We start from the raw sequence: 11994 nt of genomic DNA, 5'->3' as shown, positions 1-11994 counted from the left end.
ATGGTTTGGTTTATTTTGTTTAACGTCCTTTTCAACTTGATAAAAAATTGTCATCACTGCTGATATTATCACAGTGATTATTAAAGGAGTATTTCTCTACCTTGAGGGTGTCATAGAGAAACTCGAACGCGAGAGATGAAAGTCGAGGTTGTCTAGCTCGATTCCCTGTTTAGAGTTGTCCTACTGGACATTCAAGAATATCAACCCGAGGATTGTAGACTTTTTAGTCACGTTTTCAATTTCATTTCATTATACTTAATTGAGAAACAATTGGGTTGAAAACCAGACTTAAGCCTATACCAAATCCTCTCCATAGCATAGTACGTTTACTACAAATAATAGATATCCAGTTATTAGTCAAGAATGGAAAATATATAATATATATAGAGATCATTTTTGTAAATAATAAAAAAATGACAGTCTTATGTGGTGTTTTCTTTTTTATAATTTCTAGTAGTGTTCTTCTCATGAATTGATCAAACACGCATCTTCTTACTGCATATAAATTGGTACAATATTAGAATTTAGAATAATAGTTACATCTTAATCATCTTAATGTTCAGACTAGATAGGATTATAGATTGTTTGTTCTTAGAAAAAAGATAAATAATTTCTTATTACTAGCATATCAACATATCTCATTCAATATATACCCTATAAGGCATGAAAGGAATACAATAATACTAATTAGTAAAATGCGAACATATTGAGATATAGAATCAGTAATATTTTTCACTTACTGTGGGTATATATTCAACATTATAAAGTAGTACCGTAGATGTAACCTGTTTTTCACATAGGTACAATTTTGTTTTCAAGGCGGTGATAATTATTTTCTCTCGTCAGACTGTTCAAGTACGCAAGTCCAGTTTTCCAATGTTGAAAAAAACACTGTTACAACGCAACACGATGTTGACGTGATGTGTTTGAATTGTCGCCGTGACGTCATCGTATTGTTGCAAGAACATTGAAAACTTACCAGGTAAGGGCTGACATCGCTGAAAGTGAGTTGACCAGTCTGTTCGAAATGGCGTCGTCATGTACGGACTGTTTATTGCCTTGTCACGCACATGATACCTTCGCAGAAATATCAGTCAACTGGGTGGGTAATGCCCGAAATACACCAAGAGAAACGTCTTGGCTATAAACACGAAGAGTTCGGATGTATTTCCGGTGTCTTATCATGTTTGTATACACCATAAAAAAGTACCCGGATACTTTTTCTGGCCATCAAAAAGGTATCCTCTTATAGTATTTGTATCTCCCTTGACTTAATATTGTATTAGCTCACCATCATCTCTGGGATCTTACCTGTGCCTGCTGATCACAACATTTAGACAGCCATACGGAAATATTGTATTTCATGTGGTAATCTACTTGTGATTAGTTAGTATTATATTGTACTTGCTATCCTTATGCAGTAAATGGTGTCAATTATTAAACTTTGTAAGCACTTCCAGTGCATATATATACATTTAACTGTTGGATTTGAGATTAAATTTGAGGGGTCATCTCAAAACTTTCTCAGTGTTGTACGAGTATCTATGACCATATGATATAAAATGAACAATGGTTTCCTTGCAGAGAAACATATCTCGAAAATAAGAATACCATATTTTGATCACATGTCAGCTTACATATTATAAGATCGGCGAGACCTTATCAAGGTATAAGTCTATTTTCAAGAAATTGATTCGTGAAATCGAATTACATGTATATACTTACATAACTGATGATCTGTGAAGGGATGGTGGCCTTCAACTTGGAACGTCGAACATATTGTCAACAGAAATCTAGAAAATAAGCCAGACTCATAAGAAGAAAACAGAAGAAACAACATCTCTAAATCTGCTGAACCAGTATATACTGCTTAACATTATTATGTAAACACTGTAAAATAAGGAGACTGTTAAGTTATCAATGTATTTCGTCTTATGTTGATTTCATAGCATATACGTTGTATTTATGTATATAATTATATTCAGTGATGTGCAGTAAGATTAATTTGAATACAACACAATGAATACTTGTTAGGGTTTTGATGTTTGATGGCTGATTACCATCGCTTACCATATCCACTGGTCGTATTAACCTGTGAAACATAAACAAAATTTTGAGATGACCTCAATTAAAGTTTCCATTCACAGCTCACACTCACACCAGTCGGTTGATTGATTGGGTTTGTTTTATTTAACGTCCTATTAACAGCCAGGGTCATTTAAGGACGTGCCAGGTTTTGGAGGTGAAGGAAAGCCGGGGTACCTGGAGAAAAACCACCTGCCTATGGTCAGTACCTGGCAACTGCCCCACGTAGGTCTCGAACTCGCAACCCAGAGGTGGAGGGCTAGTGACAAAGTGTCGGGACACCTTTTTTATCTTTAAAAATAATCTTTTAATGTTCCCAGCAAAACCACTCGGCCACCGCGGCGCCTCGGTTGATGGAAATGTCTAGTAACTGTGAATATTTTTATCTACATATTTTTTTCTGGGAATTTGATAGATACTGCATTAACATTTTAGGAAACAAAAATATAACCTTAAGTGTGCCGAAAAATGGTTTTATTTATAATTTCAAAAATAACATTTAGTTAAACATGTTAGCCCAGTTATGAGACAGTCTGCGTCAACTACTAAGATATATTACTTAATCATGTATAAAGCTGGTCACTTGCCATACAACTTACCAGACATATTATGTAAGATTAGTGGCCTACGGGATCATTCAATAATATTTAAAACATAGCTATGATGTCATAAGTGTACAATAAGTTGATGAAACTGTCCGATAAGGTATAAATGCTTCACCTATTGGACAGTTGTGACATCATAGCCCCAGGAATCAGTAGGAGGCCCGATCAGGGGAATGTGGCAACAACAAAAAATACTTTTGCATAATAACTTTGTTTCAACACAATCCAAAGTTTCTACAATTTAAGAAAACGTAATATGATAATTCTTTGAATAGAATACATACACAGAAATTAATCCAAAAACACAACACAAGCTATATTTTCCGGTAAGTACTTTTCCCACAGTTCACTCTCTTGATTTTATCTAATAACCACCGCCTGACGACCTTGGTTGCTGTTTTGACAGAGTTTTCATTTTGGAATCCAAAATCTGCCGTAATCCTGCAAATACCTTATCATCCAAAATATTGATAGAACGTCCATTGCTTCTCAAATGATGTTGAATAACTATGATCAATTCGTATATGGTGTTTGGCCGATATTCCTTGCTTCCTTGATTTCTGAGCTCTCTCACAAAATAACTGAGGGCATCATTTACTTCATTTCCATTGTAGTGTACATACAATATCAAGTACAAATATTCCGATATTTTCCTTGTTTTCTGCCACTTTTCATGATCTCTAATCCAATTCTGATAGGTGCGTATTGCCCACTTAGTTTTGTTTTCTGTATTGACACAAAGCTACTCTTCTGAACATGTTTTTAGCTCACCCTCCTGTAAACGTTCAGCATATCTCCTTTTCTCTTGTTTTTTCCACATTTTCTATTTCCTAGGTAATCTGTCCCATTTCTTCCTCAGATATATCCGAAAACATGTCCGACTTCAAAGTAGAGTTTGGGGTCATAATTCCCTTCTCCATATTTAAAACATCACTTAATATCCAATCTGTATCTACAGAAGTCTTTAAACTGGGATTGAGTAATGAAAATTGCTGCATCACTGTCTGAAGACATTTTGGAAAATGAACCCTTGAATAGTTTTACCTTCACCTCACCTGTCCAATAAGTTTAATAGACTGTATATGCATGACTACGCTTACCTAGCTACTGGTATTATATGTGAGGGGGGCATGTGGGGTTGTTATGTTTTAAGTTAGATATTAACCTCAAACTGTCCAGTAAGTTTTCGGTTAATATCCATAGCATATGTAGTATTAATTAGCAATCTCATCTAAGCTGATGTAACCAGAGTATGCCATGTCTAGGTATTAGGTAACTACCGGATATAATGGTTCACGTGTAGTAAATTGTCCATCGGTGCATTTAAGTCGTGTATTCGTAGCTGAAAGGGAGTTGAATTCTGGGGCTAGATTAAGAAACATCTTCTTGTCCCAGTAAACACCAACAAGAACAAGTATACGTGTGTGATTGTCATTATTTCCAAAATACCAACTACTCATCATACGTGTTATTAAATGCTGTTTTTACAATCCTATAGGTCATAACAGCTGTAAACATATCCATTAATTTAATATGGATGTGCAAACTGTTTATCACAAATATCCAATTAAATGTATATCCTCACCAAATACTGTATATTTAAAGTGCATTCAAGGTCCATTAAAATGCACTAATGATTCCAATACTTTCTTGATATGTTGCTCTTTACACAAAGTGTTCAGTTGGAGATATGACCATGAATTTAATTACGAGAGTTAAATAAGAGAAAACGAATATGAAAAAGAAAGTTAAGTTCGTCATACCCATCAAACCAATGATTTAATTGTAAATATCTTCAATAAAGTATTGCTTTGTTAGGTAATTATCGAGGAATACGTATATCATAAAAGTATCTGGGAGTATTATGAAATATCTCGCGAAGTGACGTTTGCTAAAAGGTCCGATAGAACGATATCTTCCCTAGCGATGTCGTGAAGAATAGCAATGAATTTGCTCTTTTCATCATCGTGACTCCGGAGTGGGATATTTGTCTGCCACAAAGGAGGATAACATCAAACATTTTCCTTATTATGTGTCTATGTTTTAATGCCTTCTTCTCTGCTGGATTGGATAACTTGGCTTGTCTTCCTCTTGCTGGATTTTCATATAATCGTCAGCCGTTCCTGCGAATGCTTGCGGTGTTATGATTCATCCTTCAAATGCCTTTTGATATATATTATCATATCAGTCAAATCGGAGTTAGAAATATTTGTTCCTTAAGATTCATTCGTACCAAGCAATACACAAAGAGGACAATAGTCTTTCAATTTTGGGTATCGTATCCATGGGTGATATGTCAGCCACTTAGAACTGAATTTCGATTATTTGTTCCCGCCAGTCTCGCACTGTAACATTAAATGATCATTATATAGATAAAAATATGGTACATATATTAAACAGTATGCATACACATATATATGTATTTCAAAAATTACCGCTACCCTGCAGTGTGGACACAATACCAAACGGATATTTGGTTTAACTCCTTTCAGTGGACATATGCTCAAAACAGACTACCCCAAAGCCCAAAACAACACAACAACAAAATGTGGGATCTGGGAAAGTCACCAATCAATGACATGGCTCTCAGCAAATGGGTTGCCAAGTACCCAAAGGTCTCAGTAGTAGGAAGAGAGTTATTAAAAGGTTTCTCAGAGGGGTTCAAAATTCAATATCAAGGGCCCAGGGTTACTACAATTTCAAAACATTTGAAATCTGCAGTGGAGCACGAGACTGAAACGGAGGGGAAAATCATGAAGGAAGTGGAGTTGGGTAGAATAGCTGGCCCCTTCACGGTAAAACCTATTTCAACACTCCATATATCCCCTATAGGAGTTGTCCCCCTAAAAAGGACGGTAAATGGAGGCTCATTACACACCTATCTTATCCTAGGGAAGGAGGCATAAATACTTTTATTGACCCCCAGGAGACTTCAGTTCAGTACTCGTCCTTTGACAAGGTGGTGACGATGATTTCGAAGTTGGGCAAGGGGGCATTGTTGGGGAAAATGGACGTTAAGTCCGCTTTCAGGTTGATTCCAATACATCCTTCTGATTTTGACCTTTTAGGTTTTCAATTTAAAGGGGAATTCTACTTTGACAAGTGTCTCCCCATGGGTTGCTCTATATCTTGTAGCATTTTTGAAAAATTTGCTAGTTTTATTGAATGGATAGTAAAGGAAAAGTCTGGGGAGATATCATTGGATCATTATTTAGATGATTTTTTGTTTGCTGGTAGAGCTAACACAGGAACCTGTGCCATTTTGATGAGGGAGTTTGGGGAAGTTTGTGATGAACTTGGTATTCCTATTGCTAGAGAGAACACAGAGGGCCCCAAAACTATACTGATATTTTTAGGGTTAGAAATTGACACAGAAAAGATGATTGTATAAATTCCCCATGATAAACAAGTAGCTCTTATTGTTGAAATTAATTTCGTGTTGCAGAAGGAAAAAGTTACCCTGAAAAAGCTACAGTCATTAGCTGGTTCACTGTCATTTTATGCTAGGGCAATTCCTGTGGCACGTGCATTTATCAGACGGATGTTTGATACAATGAAAGGTGCATGTAAATCATTTAACTTGGTTCGTATTACTCGAGGAATTACACAGGGTCTTGAATTATGGGTAGTTTTCCTGAATCATTTCAATGGTGAATCCTATATTTCTGAGGTAGATTGGTCATCCAATGAGTCTTTGGGATTATTTACAGACAGTGCAGGAAATAACACCTTGGGATGTGGGGCCCTTTTTGGGAACCATTGGTCTGTTTTTAGGTGGCCAACCCTATGGCAGAATGAACCAGTCATGAGAGATATTACATTTCTAGAGTTGGTGCCAATTCTTCTTGCATTCCTTACTTGGAAAACAGATTTCAAATGTAAAAAAATATTTCTGCATGTTGATAACGAGGCACTTGTTACTATACTTAACAAGAAAACTGCAAAGTCTTTGAGGGTTATGTCCTTATTGCGCCCCTTGTTGCTATGTTGCATGAATAATAGTATCCAGTTTAAGGCAATACATGTGGCAGGGGTATGAAATTCAGCAGCTGATGCTTTATCTCGGTTTCAGTTCCCAAGGTTTCGGCAGGTAATCCCAGGGGCAGACACAGGATCAACAGAAATACCAAAGGAATTTCTGTGTTACATATCGACAGTGAAGTTGACAGGTTGATAGGGAGTTCTTTGGCAGAAAATACTAAGGCATTATACAGTAGAGCTATGACTAGTTTTGAAAAATTTATAAGTGATATGGACTTGGTGTATAGTTGGCCCCCATCTATTAAACAAATAGTTCATTACATAGCATATATGTCTTTACAGGGTTCAAGGTATTCAACAGTGAAATGTTACTTAGCTGGTCTTAGTTTTAATTGCAAAATTAAAAATTTGATTGACCCAACTCAGCATTTCATTGTACATAAGATGTTAGAGGGTATGAGAAGATGCAATGGCGTTTCTGATGCACGACTGCCAATCACATTGGATTTGTTGAAAAAGATTATTTCTGTTCTTCCCCCAGATCTGTAGCTCTTCATTTGAAGTCCGACTGTTTTCATGTGCTTATTCCATGGCATTTTATGGATTTTTCAGGGTAGGGGAGTTAACTTGGGATAGCAAAACACCAGTAAGATGTGTAGACAGTTCACAAGTAGTTGTAGAAGATGGCTTTACCTACATACAGCTATCATTTTCCAAGACAGATCAATATGGCAAGGAAACTACGATTATATTACCTAGCGTTAACAATATTAGTTGCCCTGTTTCTAATATAAAGTTATACTTGGACATTAAGTCTAGTATCAAGGGTCCATTCCTTTGTAATTTCGGTGGTAAACCACTTACCCGGTATCAATTTTCAAGTATATTAAGAAAGGCTTGTAGGGCAGTAGGCATAGAGGCTAACAGATATACATCTCATTCATTCCGTATCGGAGCAGCAACAACAGCTGCAATGGCTAACATGTCGGAGGGGGAAATCATGGACATGGGCCGTTGGCGGTCACAAACATATAAAAAGTACATTAGGATTCCAACACAAACATTTTAGACAAAAATGCTAAATGTGGCATTGAAGCTTGTTCCAGGAAAGGTCTGGCTGGTGGGGTCCTCGTTAATAAGGAGGGCTTTTGTACATGTAGACCAGGGGGCAGTCAATTGAATCTTGGCAGAGTTGGACTGTCCTTGTGGTGGCAGGGCAAAGGGGGAATGAAGATCAAGCACCTGCGACCAGTAGTTCAGCATCTGGTAAAGTTTGAGGATCCTCCTCGCATGTTCATATTACATGTGGGGGGTAATGACCTTGTTGAGACAGGGGTGGGAAAACTTCGAGCAGATATAAAAGAGGCAATAATTTTATAAATTCCCGGGAACTTTAATTGTTTGGTCACAAGTATTGCCTAGATTGCATTGGAGAGGATCTAATAACAGTGAAGCATCAGACAGGGCCAGGCGAAGATTGAATGGGTCCATTTCTGCATTTATGATAAATAGGGGAGGTGCTTTTATTCAATACCCTGAGTTGAAGTTGGAAGACCAGTTCTTCCTTGCTAATGACAAGGTTCAATTGTCTAGTTTGGGCAATGACATTTTTGTAAACATCTTGCAAGGAGCAATTGAAACCTTTTTCACAACTAATGGTAGGGCTTTTCCTGAACTTAGGTAGGGATTTTTTAGTTACAACCTTGTCCGCGACTTTGTTGGCCGTTGGCGGTGAACAAGACAAGTTGAGTTGTCTCGTTCATATGGCATAGTTCGCGGTACAAGTTAGTTTAGGTAGGTTTTATTGAACTTTCGCTATAAATCTTTGGAGAGCTACTGCCCAGGATCCAGTTTATTAACTGATGTGTCTAATTTACAATATTTTGGACATTTTATTCATTGTGAACATTGTTCTGCTGATATGTTTATATTGAATGCAGTTGCAGCTGCATATTGATTTGTTGAATATTGATTTCAATGATTTGGCATCTTTATTAACAGGGAGCTGGCACCCAGAATCTGTTAAATATTGATGATTTGTAAACTATTGATTAACGGGGAGTTGTCACCCATGAACCGTTGATTGATTTGATTGATTGATTTGTCATTGAATTTTCATTGAATTTGCTTTATAATTAACGGGGAGCTGTCACCCAGAAACCGTTAATTATCATTGTTTGTATTGATTTGTGGCATGTCATTTATACCCATGCTGGGACGACTGCCAATTCTAGTAATGTTGTGACTAATAAATCCAGTCAAACCTATTTTATGTCTTTGTTTTGCATTCATATTTTATTAATGATATCGTGTATATTCGTTCTTCTTCTTTTTTACGTCAAGCAGAGTTGTCTGCTCTTTTGAGCAAGTATTGAACGTTACGTGATTTGTGTTAGGTAAACAACCTTATTAATTCATGAGAAACTTTGTAAATTATTTGCAACTACTCACAAAATCAGTTAAAACCGCATAAAAAGTAAATCGATATTACGTCATATTTAATACGAATACATTAAGCTGGATTTGAAAACTAATCAGTTGTATATGTAGCTACGATTGCAATCTATTGTTGCATCGTATGCAGGATCGTTTCGGTTTATTGACCTACAACTCGATTTTGTTTGGTTTATATAGTGAGCGACACGTGGAGATGATTTATATTTACGTTGTTTCTGTAATATCCTTAATGTTTTATAAGTTAGCTGATCCAAATTGACCCATGATTCTATTCTATTTTAGATGGTAATGATACAAAGCGTTGTCTTTTTTAACAAGGGTACTGTAGATCTTACCAGCGGCTTTAGATCAAAGTTCCGAATTATCATTCGTCATCAATTCATGTATCGTGAAGTGAAATGTCGGTTGTCATATATATTGTATAATAAAAATATGTTTTGTTGTTTTGTTTATAAGTAAATAAATTAAACATAACATTGAATGTGTTGATTCTGCAATCCTTCCCTGAACCGCGACAGACTGCTTATGCGCAATAGTTAATTTAATGATTAAGGCATTAATGGAAATCTAGGGGCTTGGAATATTAATTAATAAGTTTACACCTACGAAGATAATAAAAGTTCATTTCATATATAATAGGATCACCGTGAGTGTAAATGGCGTCATTTAACTTATACACACCATTCGTTTTATTGTCATATCATAACATTGATTGGCTGATGATTGAATCGAACTAATCTCGGTAAAGTTGTGCGCACTGTTCATTTCACCGCTTCCGTTTTTTTATTAGCTGTTCTGTGGTTTCGCAAATAGGCGATTGGCACCATGACCTTTCTCAATAATTTCTCTGGTGTCTATATTGTAACGTTTCCCAGTCGCCGCATATTTTGATAGGGCGTGATGGTCTACTCAAGAACAAGAAAACAAATCATTGTCTCAAAATCATCTTTTTTTATTATGATATCTAGACTGCCATATTCAAAACATACATATATACATATATAAATTGTATTTCTAAATCACCAGTGATCATGATGTAGAAATAGACCTGCCATCAACAAGACTGTTTCAAACTTGGTGTTTGGTACCACTTGGTACTAGCACCTTGGAGCTACTAGGTTCCAGGTGAACTTTCTACCTAAGCTACATGGTACACGTATTTTCCCAATCGAAATTCGCCTTATATCGAAATATTAGCTACTCACCTGATGCTTGCAATAAGAGCTAGAGCTTGATAACCAATGGAGCTATCTCCATACAGTATCCCTTTGCTTGCTAATAGTGCTTTCGTATTGTAATATTTAAGATTTCCGTTATAGATAAGGTAACGAAACTGTATGGGACATATTCGGTGCAAATCATTGAAATCAACGTTTTAATGTTGTCCGTCCCAGTTGGAGTTGTGAAAGTGCAGCCGTCTTCTGACATCTATCAGTAAGATCTAGGTCACCTAAGAAGGTGTCTTCTCACTTAGCCAACATTCTGAATTTTGAGGTATACAGGTAAGGTATTTTGTTGGCCAAGTGAGTGGCCTAGGTGTGAAAGGTAGAACAACAGGAGATAATTACAGGTAAGGCTATAGGCTGCTTCATAAAACTTCAAACTTTAATGAGTATGTCATCGTGATCCTATTTCAATTTCAACAGACCAAAAGGTCCAATTACATAATTGATAACAAATTGATAAAATATACCATAAGAGTAAATAAAATGCATAGTAAAAGCAAATACGGTATATAAAGAGCATATACACATGTAAAACAGAATCAATGTCCTAAATAAATATCATCTAGACAATCATGTTATGAACAGCAAAATACCTAATTCTAAAAACAAATCTCCAAGTCTAACTTAAATCTTTCAAGTAAGACGTTAAAACCCTGTCAGAAACATGCACCCCCAGGTCCACAACTGCACAAAAAATCTAAAGTTCCTAATGACGTGTTTACATAAAAAAAATCCTAATGTCCCTAAGTTGTGTCTGCACGATTCTCAGGTCCACAACTGCATAAATAATCTACAAGTCCCTCAAAGTTATGTTTGCATAAAAGAATTCTTAATGTCCCTAAGTTCTATTAGTTGCGTCTGCACTATTAATAGGTCCACAACTGCAAAGAAAATGTCTGTTTGTAGCTATTTTTTTCTTAATTATCATAGATTTAGTCCCACCCAGAAGAATCCAAGACTGTCTTATATTTGAAATAATTAAAACTAGAAATCTAAAAAATATAATATCTACACAGTCCAGAAATGTATTTTAGAAATCTGCATTAAGCTTGTGTCTGCACTAAAAACAGGTCCACAACTCCTTAAAAAACAACTTGAATGACCCTAAGCTGTGTCTGCACTAAAAACAGGTCCACAACTCCGTAAAAAACAACTTTAATGACCCTAAGCTGTGTCTGCACTAAAAACAGGTCCACAACTCCGTAAAAAACAACTTTAATGACCCTAAGCTGTGTCTGCACTAAAAACAGGTCCACAACTGCTGTATAGTATATATTAGCAATCATGTTCATGTGCAATGTGTTAAGTATTTGTATCTGAATGGTTTGATTTAGGACGAGTTAGTCGTTCAGTTCAGTTCAGTTCATTTTATTCCGTAGGCCTTTCGGCCCATAGCTGAAAATGACAACATGTGATAACATATCAATTAATAAATTATACAAGTAAAAAGGAGAGTGACCAACATAATATCATATTATGGTGCAATGACATGTAATTTCATAAATTCATTTTACATTTTACATGAAACGATAATTCGAAAAAAAATATACATGTATCTTTCAAAATGGTTTTACTTAGAAAACATATCATGCTTATCAAGATATAGAGGATAATAACCAAGATAATATCTATATATATAT

Source organism: Pecten maximus, chromosome 18, assembly GCF_902652985.1.
Source record: "Pecten maximus chromosome 18, xPecMax1.1, whole genome shotgun sequence".
NCBI classification, from domain to species: Eukaryota; Metazoa; Mollusca; class Bivalvia; order Pectinida; family Pectinidae; genus Pecten; species Pecten maximus.
The sequence above is the reverse complement of the archived record's forward strand: the minus strand, read 5'-3'. Positions refer to the sequence as shown.